The sequence below is a fragment of the Somniosus microcephalus genome, chromosome 3 (genome assembly GCF_052327205.1).
Source record: "Somniosus microcephalus isolate GS21.2 chromosome 3, FLI_Smic_1.0, whole genome shotgun sequence".
Lineage (NCBI taxonomy): Eukaryota > Metazoa > Chordata > Chondrichthyes > Squaliformes > Somniosidae > Somniosus > Somniosus microcephalus.
The window spans coordinates 298,089,021-298,104,336 of NC_140989.1; the positions used below are offsets into that span (position 1 = coordinate 298,089,021).

Genomic DNA, 15,316 nt, shown 5'->3' on the forward strand with positions numbered 1-15,316 from the left:
ATGGGGATGTTCGCTGATGATCGCAGTGTTCAGTTCCATTCGCAACTCCTCAGATAATGAAGCAGTCCATGCTTACATGCAGCAAGACCTGGGTGACATTCAGGCTTGGGTTGATAAGTGGCAAGTAACATTCACGCCACACAAGTGTCAGGCAATAACTATCTCCAACAACAGAGAGTCTAACCATCACCCCTTGACATTCAACGGCATTACCATCGCTGAATACTCCACCATCAACGTCCTGCGGGTCACTATTGATCAGAAACTTAACTGGACCAGCCACATAAATACTGTGGCCACAAAAGCAGGTCAGGGGCTGGGTATTCTGCGACGAGTGTCTCACCTCCTGACTTTCCAAAGCCTTTCCACCATCTACAAGGCACAAGTCAGGAGTGTGATGGAATACTCTCCACTTGCCTGGATGAGTGCAGCTCCAACAACACTCAAGAAGCTCGACACCATCCAGGACAAAGCAGCCCGCTTGATTGTCACCTCATCCATCACCTTAAACATACACTCCCTCCACCACCGGTGTACCGTGGCTGCAATGTGCACTTTCTACAAGATGCACTGCAGCAACTCGCCAAGGCTTCTTCGACAGCACCTCCCAAACTCGCGACCTCTTCCACCTAGAAGAACAAGGACAGCAGGCACATGGGAACACCATCACCTTCAGGTACCCCTCCAAGTCACACACCATCATGACTGAGAAATATATCGCCATTCCTTCATCGTCGCTGGGTCAAATTCCTGGAACTCCCTACCTAACAGCACTGTGGGAGTACCTTCACCACAGGTACAGCAATGGTTCAAGAAGGCGGCGCACCACCACCTTTTCAAGGGCAATTAAGGATGGGCGATAAATGCTGGCCTTGCCAACGATGCCCACATCCCAAGAATGAATTTTTAAAAATAGCCAAGGAAATCTGTAATCAAAAGTGATAACATTTAAGAAGGTAAATATTGAGTCACAGTACCTGTTATAGGTGATCTGAGGCAAAATTCCTCTATTCAGGGCAAAGTTGCAGCAGGGTGGAACTTTTGCCTGTCTTCAAAGCCACATCAACCTTACCCTATTTCTCTAGTTTGGAAGTCATTTTGGAAGCACAGAGTGCTCCCGGCAATGAGTTATAATGGAAGGTATAGGGGGACCTAGATGAAGGAGTGAAGGGTGCTACAAGACCTTTTCCCTCCATTGAGGGACCTTATGGCCACTACTACTATTTCCCAGGACCTACTGCCACCTTCCAGAAGGTGGCTGAGGCAAGTCAGTAATGTGGGGTGGACACCAGGCAATGTTGTCGGGGTTGCAGGCTCCATTTTCCCACTGTCGTCTGCAAACACAGGTGAGGTAGGAGGTGAGGAAGGAGTGCGCAGGGCCACACTCAGGTGTGGTAGGAGGTGAGGATGGAGTGCCCAGGGCCACACTCAGGTGTGGTAGGAGGTGAGGATGGAGTGCCCAGGGCCACACTCAGGTGTGGTAGGAGGTGAGGAAGGAGTGCCCAGGGCCACACTCAGGTGTGGTAGGAGGTGAGGATGGAGTGCCCAGGGCCACACTCAGGTGTGGTAGGAGGTGACGATGGAGTGCCCAGGGCCACACTCAGGTGTGGTAGGAGGTGAGGATGGAGTGCCCAGGGCCACACTCAGGTGTGGTAGGAGGTGAGGAAGGAGTGCACAGGGCCACACTCAGGTGTGGTAGGAGGTGAGGAAGGAGTGCCCAGGGCCACACTCAGGTGTGGTAGGAGGTGAGGAAGGAGTGCCCAGGGCCACACTCAGGCCAGCAGGAGGTGAGGAAGGAGTGCCCAGGGCCACACTCAGGCCGGCAGGAGGTGAGGATGGAGTGCCCAGGACCACACTCAGGTGTGGTAGGAGGTGAGGAAGGAGTGCCCAGGGTCACACTCAGGTGTGGTAGGAGGTGAGGATGGAGTGCCCAGGGCCACACTCAGGTGTGGTAGGAGGTGAGGAAGGAGTGCGCAGGGCCACACTCAGGTGTGGTAGGAGGTGAGGAAGGAGTGCCCAGGGCCACACTCAGGTGTGGTAGGAGGTGAGGAAGGAGTGCCCAGGGCCACACTCAGGCCAGCAGGAGGTGAGGAAGGAGTGCCCAGGGCCACACTCAGGCCGGCAGGAGGTGAGGATGGAGTGCCCAGGACCACACTCAGGTGTGGTAGGAGGTGAGGAAGGAGTGCCCAGGGCCACACTCAGGCCGGCAGGAGGTGAGGAAGGAGTGCCCAGGGCCACACTCAGGTGTGGTAGGAGGTGACGATGGAGTGCCCAGGGCCACAATCAGGTGTGGTAGGAGGTGAGGAAGGAGTGCCCAGGGCCACACTCAGGTGTGGTAGGCGGTGAGGAAGGAGTGCCCAGGGCCACACTCAGGCCAGCAGGAGGTGAGGAAGGAGTGCCCAGGGCCACACTCAGGTGTGGTAGGAGGTGACGATGGAGTGCCCAGGGCCACACTCAGGTGTGGAAGGCGGTGAGGAAGGAGTGCCCAGGGCCACACTCAGGCCAGCAGGAGGTGAGGAAGGAGTGCCCAGGACCACACTCAGGTGTGGTAGGAGGTGAGGAAGGAGTGCCCAGGGCCACACTCAGGTGTGGCAGGAGGTGAGGAAGGAGTGCCCAGGGCCACACTCAGGCCGGCAGGAGGTGAGGATGGAGTGCCCAGGGCCACACTCAGGTGTGGTAGGAGGTGAGGAAGGAGTGCCCAGGGCCACACTCAGGTGTGGTAGGAGGTGACGATGGAGTGCCCAGGGCCACACTCAGGTGTGGAAGGCGGTGAGGAAGGAGTGCCCAGGGCCACACTCAGGCCGGCAGGAGGTGAGGATGGAGTGCCCAGGGCCACACTCAGGTGTGGTAGGAGGTGAGGAAGGAGTGCCCAGGGCCACACTCAGGTGTGGTAGGAGGTGAGGATGGAGTGCCCAGGGCCACACTCAGGTGTGGTAGGAGGTGAGGATGGAGTGCCCAGGGCCACACTCAGGCCGGCAGGAGGTGAGGAAGGAGTGCCCAGGGCCACACTCAGGCCAGCAGGAGGTGAGGATGGAGTGCCCAGGGCCACACTCAGGTGTGGTAGGAGGTGAGGATGGAGTGCCCAGGGCCACACTCAGGCCGGCAGGAGGTGAGGAAGGAGTGCCCAGGGCCACACTCAGGTGTGGTAGGAGGTGAGGAAGGACTGCCCAGGGCCACACTCAGGTGTGGTAGGAGGTGAGGATGGAGTGCCCAGGGCCACACTCAGGTGTGGTAGGAGGTGAGGAAGGAGTGCCCAGGGCCACACTCAGGTGTGGTAGGAGGTGAGGAAGGAGTGCCCAGGGCCACACTCAGGTGTGGTAGGAGGTGAGGATGGAGTGCCCAGGGCCACACTCAGGCCGGCAGGAGGCGAGGAAGGAGTGCCCAGGGCCACACTCAGGTGTGGCAGGAGGTGAGGATGGAGTGCCCAGGGCCACACTCAGGCCGGCAGGAGGTGAGGAAGGAGTGCCCAGGGCCACACTCAGGCCGGCAGGAGGTGAGGATGGAGTGCCCAGGGCCACACTCAGGCCGGCAGGAGGTGAGGAAGGAGTGCCCAGGGCCACACTCAGTCCGGCAGGAGGTGAGGAAGGAGTGCCCAGGGCCACACTCAGGCCAGCAGGAGGTGAGGAAGGAGTGCCCAGGGCCACACTCAGGTGTGGTAGGAGGTGAGGATGGAGTGCCCAGGGCCACACTCAGGCCGGCAGGAGGTGAGGATGGAGTGCCCAGGGCCACACTCAGGCCGGCAGGACGTGAGGAAGGAGTGCCCAGGGCCACACTCAGGTGTGGTAGGAGGTGAGGAAGGAGTGCCCAGGGCCACACTCAGGTGTGGTAGGAGGTGAGGAAGGAGTGCCCAGGGCCACACTCAGGTGTGGCAGGAGGTGAGGATGGAGTGCCCAGGGCCACACTCAGGCCGGCAGGAGGTGAGGATGGAGTGCCCAGGGCCACACTCAGGCCGGCAGGAGGTGAGGAAGGAGTGCCCAGGGCCACACTCAGGTGTGGTAGGAGGTGAGGAAGGAGTGCCCAGGGCCACACTCAGGCCGGCAGGAGGTGAGGATGGAGTGCCCAGGGCCACACTCAGGTGTGGTAGGAGGTGAGGATGGAGTGCCCAGGGCCACACTCAGGTGTGGCAGGAGGTGAGGAAGGAGTGCCCAGGGCCACACTCAGGTGTGGCAGGAGGTGAGGATGGAGTGCCCAGGGCCACACAGGCCGGCAGGAGGTGAGGATGGAGTGCCCAGGGCCACACAGGCCGGCAGGAGGTGAGGATGGAGTGCCCAGGGCCACACAGGCTGGCAGGAGGTGAGGATGGAGTGCCCAGGGCCACACAGGCCGGCAAGGAGGTGAGGATGGAGTGCCCAGGGCCACACTCGGGTGTGGTAGGAGGTGAGGATGGAGTGCCCAGGGCCACACTCAGGCCAGCAGGAGGTGAGGATGGAGTGCCCAGGGCCACACAGGCCGGCAGGAGGTGAGGATGGAGTGCCCAGGGCCACACTCAGGTGTGGTAGGAGGTGAGGATGGAGTGCCCAGGGCCACACTCAGGTGTGGTAGGAGGTGACGATGGAGTGCCCAGGGCCACACTCAGGTGTGGTAGGAGGTGAGGATGGAGTGCCCAGGGCCACACTCAGGTGTGGTAGGAGGTGAGGAAGGAGTGCGCAGGGCCACACTCAGGTGTGGTAGGAGGTGAGGAAGGAGTGCCCAGGGCCACACTCAGGTGTGGTAGGAGGTGAGGAAGGAGTGCCCAGGGCCACACTCAGGCCAGCAGGAGGTGAGGAAGGAGTGCCCAGGGCCACACTCAGGCCGGCAGGAGGTGAGGATGGAGTGCCCAGGACCACACTCAGGTGTGGTAGGAGGTGAGGAAGGAGTGCCCAGGGCCACACTCAGGTGTGGTAGGAGGTGAGGATGGAGTGCCCAGGGCCACACTCAGGTGTGGTAGGAGGTGAGGAAGGAGTGCGCAGGGCCACACTCAGGTGTGGTAGGAGGTGAGGAAGGAGTGCCCAGGGCCACACTCAGGTGTGGTAGGAGGTGAGGAAGGAGTGCCCAGGGCCACACTCAGGCCAGCAGGAGGTGAGGAAGGAGTGCCCAGGGCCACACTCAGGCCGGCAGGAGGTGAGGATGGAGTGCCCAGGACCACACTCAGGTGTGGTAGGAGGTGAGGAAGGAGAGCCCAGGGCCACACTCAGGCCGGCAGGAGGTGAGGAAGGAGTGCCCAGGGCCACACTCAGGTGTGGTAGGAGGTGACGATGGAGTGCCCAGGGCCACACTCAGGTGTGGTAGGAGGTGAGGAAGGAGTGCCCAGGGCCACACTCAGGTGTGGTAGGCGGTGAGGAAGGAGTGCCCAGGGCCACACTCAGGCCAGCAGGAGGTGAGGAAGGAGTGCCCAGGGCCACACTCAGGTGTGGTAGGAGGTGACGATGGAGTGCCCAGGGCCACACTCAGGTGTGGAAGGCGGTGAGGAAGGAGTGCCCAGGGCCACACTCAGGCCAGCAGGAGGTGAGGAAGGAGTGCCCAGGACCACACTCAGGTGTGGTAGGAGGTGAGGAAGGAGTGCCCAGGGCCACACTCAGGTGTGGCAGGAGGTGAGGAAGGAGTGCCCAGGGCCACACTCAGGCCGGCAGGAGGTGAGGATGGAGTGCCCAGGGCCACACTCAGGTGTGGTAGGAGGTGAGGAAGGAGTGCCCAGGGCCACACTCAGGTGTGGTAGGAGGTGACGATGGAGTGCCCAGGGCCACACTCAGGTGTGGAAGGCGGTGAGGAAGGAGTGCCCAGGGCCACACTCAGGCCGGCAGGAGGTGAGGATGGAGTGCCCAGGGCCACACTCAGGTGTGGTAGGAGGTGAGGAAGGAGTGCCCAGGGCCACACTCAGGTGTGGTAGGAGGTGAGGATGGAGTGCCCAGGGCCACACTCAGGCCGGCAGGAGGTGAGGAAGGAGTGCCCAGGGCCACACTCAGGCCAGCAGGAGGTGAGGATGGAGTGCCCAGGGCCACACTCAGGTGTGGTAGGAGGTGAGGATGGAGTGCCCAGGGCCACACTCAGGTGTGGTAGGAGGTGAGGATGGAGTGCCCAGGGCCACACTCAGGCCGGCAGGAGGTGAGGAAGGAGTGCCCAGGGCCACACTCAGGCCAGCAGGAGGTGAGGATGGAGTGCCCAGGGCCACACTCAGGTGTGGTAGGAGGTGAGGATGGAGTGCCCAGGGCCACACTCAGGCCGGCAGGAGGTGAGGAAGGAGTGCCCAGGGCCACACTCAGGTGTGGTAGGAGGTGAGGAAGGAGTGCCCAGGGCCACACTCAGGTGTGGTAGGAGGTGAGGATGGAGTGCCCAGGGCCACACTCAGGTGTGGTAGGAGGTGAGGAAGGAGTGCCCAGGGCCACACTCAGGTGTGGTAGGAGGTGAGGAAGGAGTGCCCAGGGCCACACTCAGGTGTGGTAGGAGGTGAGGATGGAGTGCCCAGGGCCACACTCAGGCCGGCAGGAGGCGAGGAAGGAGTGCCCAGGGCCACACTCAGGTGTGGCAGGAGGTGAGGATGGAGTGCCCAGGGCCACACTCAGGCCGGCAGGAGGTGAGGAAGGAGTGCCCAGGGCCACACTCAGGCCGGCAGGAGGTGAGGATGGAGTGCCCAGGGCCACACTCAGGCCGGCAGGAGGTGAGGAAGGAGTGCCCAGGGCCACACTCAGGCCGGCAGGAGGTGAGGAAGGAGTGCCCAGGGCCACACTCAGGCCAGCAGGAGGTGAGGAAGGAGTGCCCAGGGCCACACTCAGGTGTGGTAGGAGGTGAGGATGGAGTGCCCAGGGCCACACTCAGGCCGGCAGGAGGTGAGGATGGAGTGCCCAGGGCCACACTCAGGCCGGCAGGAGGTGAGGAAGGAGTGCCCAGGGCCACACTCAGGTGTGGTAGGAGGTGAGGAAGGAGTGCCCAGGGCCACACTCAGGTGTGGTAGGAGGTGAGGAAGGAGTGCCCAGGGCCACACTCAGGTGTGGCAGGAGGTGAGGATGGAGTGCCCAGGGCCACACTCAGGCCGGCAGGAGGTGAGGATGGAGTGCCCAGGGCCACACTCAGGCCGGCAGGAGGTGAGGAAGGAGTGCCCAGGGCCACACTCAGGTGTGGTAGGAGGTGAGGAAGGAGTGCCCAGGGCCACACTCAGGCCGGCAGGAGGTGAGGATGGAGTGCCCAGGGCCACACTCAGGTGTGGTAGGAGGTGAGGATGGAGTGCCCAGGGCCACACTCAGGTGTGGCAGGAGGTGAGGAAGGAGTGCCCAGGGCCACACTCAGGTGTGGCAGGAGGTGAGGATGGAGTGCCCAGGGCCACACAGGCCGGCAGGAGGTGAGGATGGAGTGCCCAGGGCCACACAGGCCGGCAGGAGGTGAGGATGGAGTGCCCAGGGCCACACAGGCCGGCAGGAGGTGAGGATGGAGTGCCCAGGGCCACACAGGCCGGCAGGAGGTGAGGATGGAGTGCCCAGGGCCACACTCAGGTGTGGTAGGAGGTGAGGATGGAGTGCCCAGGGCCACACTCAGGCCAGCAGGAGGTGAGGATGGAGTGCCCAGGGCCACACTCAGGTGTGGTAGGAGGTGAGGATGGAGTGCCCAGGGCCACACTCAGGCCAGCAGGAGGTGAGGATGGAGTGCCCAGGGCCACACAGGCTGGCAGGAGGTGAGGATGGAGTGCCCAGGGCCACACTCAGGTGTGGTAGGAGGTGAGGATGGAGTGCCCAGGGCCACACTCAGGTGTGGCAGGAGGTGAGGATGGAGTGCCCAGGGCCACACAGGCCGGCAGGAGGTGAGGATGGAGTGCCCAGGGCCACACTCAGGCCGGCAGGAGGTGAGGATGGAGTGCCCAGGGCCACACTCAGGTGTGGCAGGAGGTGAGGGAATTTCAGGTCAGGTGGTGATATGGTGGTCAACCTCACTAGCTGAATTTTACCTCAATCTCTGCCATTATCCCGATCAGCTATGAAGTACTTGAGAATGGTTTTGACCTTGTGAAATCTGAAGCATTTTGTTTTTGCAGTCAAAAAGAGACCTACATATTTCAGTTCGTGACTGAGCCAGCGTCAATGTTTAATATATGTATTTCAATCAGTTTATGGTGAGGCAGAATTGGGTGGAAAGGTTTGAAAGGTCATGAAGAAACAAGTTCAGTTATTGGAAAGATCCCTTGCTGCTTTGCTGGGTAATTTGGAGCAGAATTGGTGGCCGGAGGGGGGGGAGGGGGGGGGAGGGGGGGGGGGTGGTGGAAAGGGATGAACTTTTCCAGAGAGAGAGAAGCTTATTTAAGTTTATTAAAAATTGTTGGGTGGCTTAGGAGTGCAACAATCCTGAATTTCCTATTAATTTATATCAAGACACTGAATGAATTTAACAAGATTTGTGAGTATATTTTCCATCTGGTGTTTTCACAGTCAATAATCTCATTTTTTGACTTTATGCTGAAATTCTTCCATGTGAAATCTCCCACGAGTCCCAACTGGGCGCAGTGTCCAGCTACATGGAAATTACAGGTACAACACTGTAAATCTGCCAATCCCAAATTACTTGTTGTCATGCTGGTTTCACACTTTTCAAGCAGTTTAACAGCCATTTAGCTAATTTAAGTAGCAGTTGCAGGACAATGGAAAGTGGAAGTCTGGAAAAATTCTGCAAAAGAGAAGCTCATTTTACTAACGGGACTCTGTCAGAATTAGCCGACGTGATGAAGCAGCAAGCTGATCGTTTTGAGAGTCACCACCACAATGGTCAGGCAGCCGTATTACTCGCAAATCATACTGCCATGGTAACCTGACCACCCCGCCCCCACCCCCTCACCACACCAGACACAGGATAAAATAAGGAAAACATTTAATGACTTTCAAAAAATGACCAAGCTAAGGTAACAGTACTAGTTAAAGGTAGTATAGAAGGATAGATAGGGATGGTGAGACCGTCCATTGGAAACCATTTGCAATATTAACATCCTGCTGCCATCAAAACATGAGCCAAATATAACAAGACTTTTTGAATTAATATGCAAACATTCTACAAACAATGTTGACCCACACATTTGGGAAAATAATCAACCTAGCGGCCATTGTAAGGAAACTCTACACATTATTCTAAAAACAGTTATATCTGAGGAAACAGAGGGTACAGTTTCTTACAGGAAGGGTGTGTCTGCAGCTACTGTCACTCACTTGTGTTTGAAATGAGTGGGCATGTACTATGAAATATATGACACATCAGATAATAAATAGCACATGTCCTGTTAACATGTCCAGAGAACAGGAGTTCAAATCCCACTGTGGTAGGTTGCGACTTTGAATTCAGTTTTTTTTTTAAATCTGGAAATAAAAAGCTGGAATCAGTAAAAGTGACCATGAAGGTGTCAGATTATTGTAAAAATCCAACTGGTTCACTAATGTCCTTTAGGGAAGGAAACCTGTCGTCCTTACCCAGTCTGCCCTATATGTGACTCCAGTCCCACACCAATGTGGTTGACTCTTAACTGCCCACTGAAGTACCGCGCAAGGCATTTAGTTGTGTCAAACAGCTTGCGGTTCAAGAAGGCAGCCCACCACCACCTACTCAGGGCTACTAGGGTTGGGCAATAAATGCTGGCATTGCCAGTGACACCCAGATCCCAAGGATCAATAAAAAAAAATCAAAATTCCAATCTGGCTATATAAAATGGCTGCCTCAGCTTACTTTTGTTTCTGAACAAGTTTAGTACAACTATATTTTTTGCTTATTCTAAACTAAGTTAGCCTACAACAGCAAATATGGTAATCATAACAGAAGTCTTTATACTGCCCTAGGAGTGTCAATTAGTAGAGCTGCTCGGGTGTGAGTCCCTTCTGGGAGTAGATTTCCCCCAAGATTGATAGCCAGTGAACTCAACAAGATAAGTACCATATGATGAGCATAATACATCTGTGGTAGGTAAAATCATGCATGCAGGCAAGAAATTACTACATTCAAGTAGCATGTCCATCCCGATTACATATTAAAAATATCATGCTCACCATTGTCCTATGTGCTTTCCCCATAGATGCAGGGTCGGGTCCCTGGCACCTTGCAGGACCATGACACAGACCACTTCCAGGGACTACTGTAGCAACAGTAGAGAAGAAAAAACTTTCATTGACATAGCATCTTTCACAACCTCACGATTTCCCAAAGTTAATCAGCTGCTTTTAAAAAAAAATGTAGTCACTGTTATAATGCAGGAAATGCAACAGCCAATGATAGTGAAGATATGAATTGTGAGAAAGGTTATGTTGTGGCTCCCTGCAACCTTGAAGAAGGGGAAGTTGAAATTGAGTATAAGGGAAGACCTAGAATCAGAGAATCGTAGAATCAAAGGGGTGATTTTGCCAATGGGGAGCTTTTGGAGGTGGGACTCCAACTTGTCGGGTTTCAGTCCCGCCTCCATCAATTTCTGGCCAACCCACACTATTTTCCCTTGATTGACCTTGTTAAACCCGCACAGCGGGCTTAGCAGGCCAATTAAGGGAAAGCCGGTTACAGAGAACGTCAACGTATGATGTTTCATCTGTCAAAAATTTTTGACAGATGAATTGTCATTGTTTGACAGCTCTATGAAGCTGTCAAACAGTGACATTCTCTGTAGTTTGATGAGGTCTTGAATTCAAGACCTCATCAAACCTCCTTCTTTTGCAGAAATGAGATGGTTGATGCATTGGAGAATACAACAGCCATCTGTCATCCCCAACGCCGTGGTGCAAGACGACTCTCCGCATACCCACCGATTGAAGCCTGCAGGAAGAAACAAAGGTAAGTACACTTTTTCTAACACTTTCCACTTACCTCAGATACTCACCTCTCCACACTTGCACCCATCACTCACCTCCACAGCACACTTTTGCACCCCTCCGACCCCCGCAGGCCCACTACTCGCCTTGGTGACCTAGCGGGGTTCGCAGCCTTCGGGAAGCCTGCACTTGTGTGGGTTAAATGGGGATAATCCTATTTTCTGCCTGTTAACTACCTGTTAACAGGCAGCTAAGTGGCACTAATCCCTTCCCGCCTCCAAGGAGATGGGACCCGGTGCAGGACGGCTACCCGCCTCCTGGCAAGATGGCATGGAGGAGGGTTGGGCACCCGCCCCCAAATTCTGCCATTTTCCCGGCAGTCCCGTCTCCAAACCTGCCTCCCCAGGGCTGGCAAGATCACGCCCATAGAAATTTACAGCATAGAAGGAGGCCATTTGGCTCATCGTGTCTGTGCCGGCCGAAAAAGAGCCATCCAACCTAATCCCACTATCCAGCCTAATCCCACTATCCAGCCTAATCCCACTATCCAGCCTAATCCCAGGTTCTGCAAAGAAGAGAAAAAGACCTGTACCATAGTTTGCCATTACTAAACACACTAGATTAGAAATTCGTTAGCGCCATGTTCATTTTTCAGGCACAAAACGGAAGCTTAAGCATCCAATATGGCAGCCAGTGCATATGCTCTCATTCTGCGCCATTAGTGCGCCACCTGCCATATTACATTGAGCTGCTTTTTAGGCACGCCAGAAGCAATGTTCCCTCTAAATTTTTTTTGTACGGAGCAGGCCACGAACTCCTTTGAACGCGGCCTTTTCGTCCGTGGGCAAATTTTAAAACAACAACAACTTTTACAACAACGACAGCAACAGCACCACTTAAAAGCATATATACAGTAATGCCATATTGCCACCCAACCGTCTCAAACCATGAGACAATCAAACAGGTTCTATACGAGTTTAACATAACTTCTCTGCTTTTGAATTCTATTCCTCTAGAAATGAGCTTCATTTGCACTTTTATGGCTTTTTAACCTGCGTTGCTTTTAATGATTTGTGAATCTATACCCCTAGATCCCTTTGCACCTCTACTCCATTTAGGCTCTTATTTTCCAAGGAGTAGGTCGCCTCCTTATTCCTCTTACCAAAATGCACCACCTCACACTTATCTATATTGAAATTCATTTGTCATTTACATGTCTATTCTGGACAGGAGAACTGACTTGGAAATGTTTACTAATGTGTTGCTGCAAGTTTGTTTATGGTAGAATTAATTAAAAGCTTTTAGTTCATCATGTACAAACTCTATTTAATAAAAAAATTACTTGTCATAAATGATTGGGATATAAAAGAACTACATAATAATGCATTAACACTTCAGAAACGTCACTCGCTGTACATCCACATAAGTAATTAGAATATTAATCACAATGCAACCGGACAACCAACAAATATAAAGTGCTGTAGTTCTTTAGATCACAGTATTAAAAAGAATTGAACAAAAACAGGTATCCATATTTCTAACTTCAATCACTTCCATTAATAAACATGGTCTTCTTGAACCAGCACCCCCCATGTAACATATCAGAAGTGCAGCACTGATTCACAAGTGCAGAAAAACACATATACAATTTGCATCACCGAATTAAAAACAAAGAGCAGAAAAAGCCACGATTTAACCGAAATAAACATTCATCTTTCTTCCTGGACAGGAGAACCAATCAGACTGACTTGGAAATGTTTACTAATGTGTTGCCGTAAAGATGTTAATTTACAAATTTCGCGTCTAATGTTTTTCTCTCAGATATTCTCCACAATATTAATCCCTGCTCTTATCACAAAAAGTGCTGAATTATTTTAGGTACTTCCCAATTAAATAGTGGGGAACAAACTTCACTGTACTCTCAATGTTTAATCTCCTAAATGACCACAATGTTGTCTAGATTTTGATACATTTGGTGCAAGCTACCTAATCTAAGGGAGGGTGATTGTTCTTAATCTTAGTTCTTTGGATTTGTTGTTTGGGAGTAATTTCAGTGCCACTGCACCTAGCTACAGTAGCAACATTTTTATCAATCTAAATGTAAAGGTAAGCCGAAAAGAGATACGTCACCTCTGTTTATTTTGCTCTACAGCTGGTGATTGATGTGGTGTCGAGGGGATATAAATTGTATCTCGGAGTGACTGGGAGGGGTGTGGAACGCAACCCTACACCCAGTGCAGATTATGAAAACCAGTGACATCAAATATGGTGGCTCCAGAAGAGGAAATGATGATAGCAATTAGAGGAAGCTGATGAGGACCACCCCAACAAGAAGTCCAGCCGGTAGACAGGCTCACTCAAAAGAAGCATTACAATATAAGAAGACAACCTATTTGTTTTAATATCAGTGATTTTGAGAAAGTAAGAACCTATCCTTAATTAATGGCAATGCAGGGTACAGTGGGTAAACTAGTTCCTATCTAGGAGGATCCATACAGAATACTTAGAACATTATTGGACAAGAATTCTAGGCTGCTGATGTTTCCAGAAGGCAGAGTAGTTGGAATACTCCATATGTGTGACATGATTTACCACTGAACATAGGAAAACATCATGTGTGTGACTCACTTCACTACTGGACACAGGAAAACAGTCATGTGTGACACGCTTCGCTACTGGACAGGAAAACATTCATGAAAGATTAGGTAATGAGATACCAGAAAATGCTGAGGTGACTGGACAGGCAACAGTTTTAATCATAATCCTCATTAACATCATTATCGCCATCTTTTGTGTCATCTCTAATGCTCATGTAACTGAGGTACTGCTAGTTGGTATAGGTGGAACAAAATCTTCAGTAGATGAATCTGCAGCAGCAGAACAGGTCAATAAAAATAGTCTGCACTTAGACCATGGTGAGATGTCTCAGAGCTGACCTCATCCAATTTTATTATTCAAACTACATACATTAATTGAGATATTTCTTCCTCACATCCTCTGTCCTCAAAATAGAGTTAGATGCACCATTTACCCTTGCAACTCAGTTACCATATCAGATATGGTCTTGACTAATGTCTAGGGTTATTCAAGGGGATAGAGCTAGTAGGTGGAAAAGTACATTTCATTCAAAAAGGGTGAAGGCCTCGAGATGATTGTCAAGCAATGACCAGGGAATTGGATATAACTGTAATGCTCTATATATATTTGTACATATGTTTCTTCAGTGTTTTAACATTAAGCCTGTTCATTTGTTTGACAGGATCATTACATGAGGATTTGACATGGTTTATACTGAGGGGACATCAGAGACTGATGTAATGATCCTGAGAAGCTAGACTTTGGAAAGGTGGAGTTGTAGTACCACCCACCTATGGAGAAGGGGAAGGGGAAGTCGGATGCTGTAACATTTGCATATTGAATTATCTATCATTGGCCCACAGGCATCTGTAAGGAATACCTATTATATTCACATGTGATCACATGCTGAGTTGTCATTGGCCTGTAGGCATCTGTAAGGGGTCTTAACTCCATCTTGTCCCCACTGAGCTGTATGATTGAGATCACAGACCTGATGCTTCATAAAAGAGTTTAAACTGTAATACTCCGTTGTCCTGCAATTTATTATTTTTGTACAAAGTGTGCACAACAAGACATGGTGTCAGAACAGGGATTTGAAATGGACATCATTGGAGCTCCCTTGCCTTGAATCGATTGGGACTCTTTGAACTTACATAGAGAATGGCGGAAGTTCAAGCAACACGTGGAGTTAATGTTCTCGGGTCCATTGAAAAGCAAAGGGGAGGAAGAAAGATGCAACTACCTACTCCTGTGGATCGGAGAAAAAGGGAGAGACATTTTTAACACATGGTCTCTCACCGCGGATGAAGCAAAGGTACTGAAATGTTATTTTGACCATTTTGAATCATATGTGATGCCCAAGACAAATACGATATTCGCTAGGTACAAGTTTCAGGAGAAAGTACAAGGAGCTCGTGAGTCATTTGAACAGTTCGTGACTGAGTTAAAACTGCTGGTAAATGACTGTGAATATGCAGATAAAGACGAGATGGTCAGAGACCGCATCATGTTTGGAATACATTCAGCTAAAGTGAGAGAGAAACTTTTGAATGTTGGGTCCGGGCTAACGCTGGACAAAGCTCTGGACAAAGCTCTGGACATAGCTAGATCGCACGAGATAGCCCAAGCACAGTTGAAAACCATAACCGGCGCCACGAGCAGCTCAAGTGAACAGACAGTGCACGCAGTTAATAGACACACACCAAAGAACACTGCCCAGAGAGCGTGTTTCAGAACTGAAAGAACAGAGAGAGTTCTAAAAATGGGTGACACAGACCTAAAACGCTTCAAAAACTGTGGATACTGTGGAAACAAGATGCATGGAGAAAAGGAGCAATGCCCTGCCAAAGGAAGGCAATGTGCTAAATGTGGTAAATGGAACCACTTTGCTAAAGTTTGCAGGACTGTTTTCGTAAAAGCAGTACACACAGTGAGTGACAGCCAAATGCCAGATAGAGAGCCAAATGCAGAGGAACTGTTTATTGATTCTGTGTCACAGAAAA

General features: G+C 52.2%; 1 protein-coding gene across 6 annotated transcripts in view; it reads right to left on the reverse strand.

The window, feature by feature from the left end:
• Positions 1–15,316, reverse strand: part of LOC147122084 (disabled homolog 1-like) — a 454,991-nt gene that overhangs the window by 194,759 nt on the left and 244,916 nt on the right. The gene's annotated exons all lie outside the window — the stretch shown is intronic.